We start from the raw sequence: 6,191 nt of genomic DNA, 5'->3' as shown, positions 1-6,191 counted from the left end.
GCCCCGGCATTTTGGCGGGAGGAATCACCCCCGCTGCTCCCTACCAGTGGTACCTTTAACATACCAGTACTCTCCATTTTTGACCATGAAACAGCATCATAACAATCCCAAGTCAAGTTCTTATCGTGTTCTTTTGCTTTCCTAAACAGATTATCGTAACAAAACCACTGATTTCCCCCATATGCTACGGAATATTCCATAATCCGTGTCTGGTATATCGGCAATTCGGACAGCAACTCGGGTCTACGTTCGCCCACAATGGATGTAAAAATTCCCCACGCCTTGCCCCAATTGCCAATGTTTTCATCAACTTTAAAGGTGGCCATCTTTGCGCGCCACACACCCGGATGCATGAGCTCCTTTTGGCTCCGAACATGCTCCATCTCATAATGATCAGTAAGCAATGAAAATATGTTCACATACTCGTTTGCCCATATCTTTTCCTTAATAGCCAGAGGAACATGTTGACCCACCCTCTCCCTTCGAGAAGGTGCAGACTCATCCCTTGCCATCGGCAACGGCCGCTTACCTGAACCGGAAGCTGTATCTGTAGCTGAACCTGCTCCTGGCGGTTTTTCTACAATCGCAACCGGCGTGATAACTGGCGAAGATGTTTTCGCCGCCTCCTTCGTTTCGCGCAATTGCTTCATCAGTACCCGTGCATCGTCAGCCGTGGTGCCCTCGCCATCTTTCCCCAACCACGCTGCTAATTGAGCTGCCAGCTCGGGCGGCATATCGTCCCCGGACACGGGGGTGACCACTACGGGAATCGGATTCCCCTCTACCGGCACTGGAGTTGGCTCTTCGAGCGGGGTACAGGGAACCGGAACGTCTCCCCCAGCTGCTCCCCTCCTGGGCCTCTTGCCTTTTCCTCCCGGAGCTGCTCCTGCCAAGGGACGTTTCGGTCCCCCTTCCCCCTCTCTCTCCGCCACCCGCTTCTTTAGCTCGGTCATCTCCTTCATGAGTACCCGCAGCATCTGCTCGGTAGTCATTCGCTTTCCACCCTTCTTAGGCATTCTCCGACAGGATATCTGCAAGACAAAAAAGAAAGATTACCACGCTCAAAATTGGCTCTTCGTTCCGTCTCGAGCTCACGTGCAGCGAGGAGGTGCAGCTTCAGAGCACAGGAACAAGAGGATGCTTTCTTGGCTTGTTGCTCCTTTTATCCGTCTTCAGGGCGGGAGTAAACCCGCCCCTGCCTGCCCCGAAGGGCGTGGCCGGCCGCGTCAGTGTCTAGGCCAGCCCACTCCAGGGCGGGAAAAAGCGCGCCCCGGCTACGCCGCTTCGGGCATACCAGCCGAGACTCGCCTCCCGCCCAAGATGGCTTCCCGGGGGGATCGTGGTACTCTGCCATACGTTCGGGGGGACCGAATGGTCGCCCCTTTCCATCTTTCCTCCAATAGAGACCACGGCTCCTGAAAAATTACAACTTTGGGAAGAAAATCTACACACAGCCTCCAATAACATGCTAAGACAGCTAATAGATATAGAGCAAGAAGAATTTGAAAAAAACAAATCAGAGGTTGATACTTTATCCAAACGAATTGAGGAAGCAAATTGGGGTGATATTACAATGAAAAACTATGATATCCTAAACAAAATCTTGGATGAATATGAAGAGGACATAATCCAAAGGAAAAATCACAAATTTAGACAAGACTTGAATGACTAGGGACGGGTCTATACCTTCACACAAAAATATGACAACATTAACACCTCAACATCAAACAGTAATACCAGCACCACAAATCAAACCCCTACCTCATCGGAAGTTGGCTCAGTAGAAGAACTACCAACAACTTGCAATACTCGTCCACAAGTAAATTTTCAGGAAGAAGTTCAACGATATAGACTAGGGAATGTCCACGACTATCACACCAGACCTCCAAACCTGGGGACACCAAATCCAAGTACAATAGGAGTTCAAACCAGAGCAAGAAAGAAGGAACTGTACACGGCGAAACCCAACTAATAACCTGGTGATCAATATGTCTACTACATACCTTACTGATACACACAACCAAGTTCTCAATAAAGGATTATCCTTCTGCCCAACTGCCCAATGGGACCTTGCTCAAACAAAGATTGACCTTTTCAAATTCACAAGGAAATTGAAACTGCATTCTTTTTTCATTGACAATCTAAGACGTTCTACCACACCCAACAATGGCCAACAAACAAGTGAATTGTCTGCACAAGACCTGGAGAACAGCAACCTTTTGCTACAACTGTCTACTGACATAGCACCAGACAACTTAGAATCACTAACCACAAACGCAGAAGAGTTGGGAATAGACATCTTTCACTCAAAACCAAATCCGCTTAAGAAAAAATCTAAATTTACACCAACATTACCATCCGGCATCTCAATTGACATGTTCTTCTAGAACCTAACTCAGGATCTTGATAAGGAATTCCAAAAATATCAGTCCAAACAGAAATATGTCACAAAAACATCTCTGCAAAAGAAAAAGAAGCCTTGATGGAGCTAAAAAAAGATGTAAACTTAATAATAAAAGAAGTGGATAAAGGTGGAAACGTTGTTATCTCAATATATCAGATTATTTATTGGAAGCCCATCGAAAACTGGAAGATGTAACCTGTTATCAAAAATTGGATCATAATCCCACTCAAAACATTCAGGAAAAACTACTTGCACTTCCCGATGTATGGTACACAAAAGATCTCCTAAGTATAGAAGAAAAACACCTTCTGTATATCAACAATCCAACTATTCCAACTCTGTATCTCCTGTCAAAGGTGCATAAGCCAAGAATAATACCTAAAGGAAGACCCATCATTGTAGGCATTGATTCAATCTGCTCAAATGTGAGAGCATTTATTGATGCAGAATTACAACCCCTGATGAAGGCTCTTCCATCCTTCATCAAGGATACAAAGGATGTACTGCAAAAATTGGAAAACATAGTTTGGCAAGAAGATTACATACTCACAGCAATCGACATCACTAGTCTGTATACGTCAATTAAACACTTTGACGGATTATCCACAACAAGAAAATTCTTACAGACACGATCTGCTCACCTGACAGCACGAAACAAAATGATCCTCGATTTGCTGGAATTCTGCCTCTTCAATAACTATTTTCTTTTCAATGGCAATTTCTACCTACAACTCCAGGGCATGGCAATGGGGGCTAAATTTGTACCTCCGTATGCCTGCCTCCTGATGGGAGTGGTTGAGCAACACTGGCTTTGGAAAGAAAGATCTGAGGATATCACCAACAACATAATAATGTGGGGGAGATACATAGATGATATTCTGCTAATATGGCAAGGAACAGAAAAAAAATCTCAGAACTTTCATCAACTCTCTGACACTAAATCAGTGGGGAATGAATATCACATATAACATCTCAAAAACTGAAATAGAATACTTGGACTTATCAATCTACATTGCAGACAATAAACTGTATACAAAAATACATAGAAAACCCACTTGGCTAATTCCATTCTCCATGCCTCAGGCGGCCATCCTGCATATACAATCACGAACATCCCAGGAGGTGAATACAGACGGGCACGGATGAATTGTAGCTCAAACGAAGAATATCAAATTCACTCGGATAAAATAACACAACGTTTGAGACAAAGAGGATACAAAGAACATGTCTTAACTAAAGCTCAAAAACAATTCTTGGATACTGAAAGACATACACTACTACATAACAATCGGATTAAAGACTGCAAATAAGTAATTTGTTTCAATACTCAATACAACAATGGACAGCATCATATTCGTAAAACCTTGAACAAACTCTGGCATCTCTTGAAGGATAATCTGACCATAACCTGTGCTTTACATGATAAACCGCAATTGGGTTTCTCTAGGAGTAAAAATCTGAGAGATGTTCTCCATCTTTTCTGGAGATTAAGCAAAAACCAATGACTTTCTTGCAGCAACCAAGTGGATTTTTTACCTGTACCAATTGCTCAATTTTCATATTGGGCAAATCTAAAACAAAAGAAGTACTAATCAATGACCAAAAACACAAAATCATCGATTTCATCAACTGTGAAAGCACCAATGTGGTGTACCTTATCACATGTCCATGTGGGCAAAAGTATATTGGAAGCACAACCCGACCTTTGAAGACTCGTATTCAAGAACATTATCGGAATATACATAAAACAGATACACGACAACCTTTGGTTGGCCATTTCCTGAAAAATCATTGCCACCAACTTACGTTTTCCTTTGTAGGTTTGAAAAAATTGAAACAGCACAAACTGAGTGGGAGCCTGGAATCACACCTATGAAGAGAGGAGAGTGCCTTGAACATAGGCATGGAGACAGTGGAAAAGGGCCGTAATCAGGTACACGAGTGGCATCACTGGCTCTAAAAGAGTACTAACATACGTCCTGTGAGACAATATGGTAAAACATGGACTCTCTGTTACAAATTGTGTAACAAAAGAGTTAAAAAGAAGGAAACCAATATCACCTAGCAACAACAGTACCCTAATTTGCCCGGATACTGTTTAAGTCCACATGTAGTATTTCCATCAATCTATGTCTCACCTATAATAATGAGGTCTATATAAACAAGTCACAAATAACACCGCTATGCCTTTAACCACCCGCCTAGTATTAGCAATATGAAGGCTCTCTAGTTTAATTGCAAACGTAATTGATCACTAGGGGTATCTGAAATTCACAGAATAGAGGCTGCCTCGTCGACACTAGAAGCTTGGACTGCCTCTATGTGTTTTTTTGCTCTTTCATTTACAGCTTCTTTTCCTTAGCAAACACACCGATTTTACTGGGTCACAATATCCTTCCAATATGGCCGCCAAACTCCGAGACTGATAGCATCAGTCCGTTTTCGGTACCTGATGTTGACTAAGACAAGCTATTTTTATCTTCCGGGTCATTTCCAGGATTTCGGGAAACCAAATAGTATCGACATTTAGATCTATGCCATAAGTTGTATGAACACTGTTTTGTCCGCAAATGTAGAAATCGTCACTTGCGTTTTGTAGTGTTTCGGTGGCTCGAGTATTTCCAAGCCACTATTTTTCTTTCCGGTTCACGTCGGAAACTCGGGTTAATAAACCAGTCGGCGGCATCAGAATTCGCCACGGGACCTCCATTACGTACGGCACTTTGCTGAAGGATATTACGAATGAAGGAGACTTAACTCCAAGTAAGTAAGTCTTGTGTGCACTCGCGATCTTGACCGGTCACACGAAAGCATAAGCTGCCTAAATGCCGGTCTCTACCCTCCCACTCGTCTAACCTATCTTTAGAGCAGACCCAACTGTTCTTATTTTGCCCAGGATTGGCTCTTTAACAACGGGATACTGATGGGGCGCATAAGTGTAATCACGCTCTATTTGTTGAACAGGATATTTTTGACATCTTACCAATATATCCTCATTTCTCCTGTTATTATGTATGTTCATTAATACAAGTACAGTCTAATCTCAGTCCTTATTCTTTAATATGATGCTTTCAGTATCTTGTCATAGAACTGAAAAGAACAGTCTAAATATCCTCGTTTCTCCTGTTTTGACACATGTTTATTAATACAAGTATAGTCTGATCTCAGTCCTTCTTTTTCAATATGATGCTTTCAGTACCTCGCCATAAAACTGAAAAAACAGACTAAATATCCATGAGGCTTATAAACTCTAATTTTTCTTCAGTTCTTCTCCTAAAGCTAAAAAACAACCTATGCTTTCTTGTAAGATTCATATATGATGAAGGCAAAACAAATACTGCTACCAAAAGGGTGGAGAACATAAATATTTGACTTAGAGCTTATTTATTTGGGGAAACACATATGTGCCATCATTTTTATTGTGCATTAACAATGTTTTGTTCAAATTCAACAAAAACGTAATGAGAACATCTATGATTAATTACAAGACACCGCTAAATGCATGAAAGGATCAATGTTGAAATTTGTCAATCATACACCATGTTTGCCTGATATTTCTTTCACCTACTTTCCTTTTTTTCCCCACGTACGGCACAGGACTGTGCCCTACTATAACCCTACTGTTTTGGGTTATGTGTTGTATTTCTAAATCCAACAATCTATCAAATCAATAAACATTCCTTGCCCGGCTGGACAAGGAATTGAGAACCATATAGTAGCCCATTGTGGTCTATACAGTATTTCTGTCTTTTCTTATTCCTATATGCTAAGGACCACTTGTCCCTCA

Source organism: Lissotriton vulgaris, chromosome 1_1 (assembly GCF_964263255.1).
Source record: "Lissotriton vulgaris chromosome 1_1, aLisVul1.2, whole genome shotgun sequence".
In the NCBI taxonomy this organism is placed as follows: Eukaryota; Metazoa; Chordata; class Amphibia; order Caudata; family Salamandridae; genus Lissotriton; species Lissotriton vulgaris.
Note: the sequence above shows the minus strand (reverse complement) of the source record.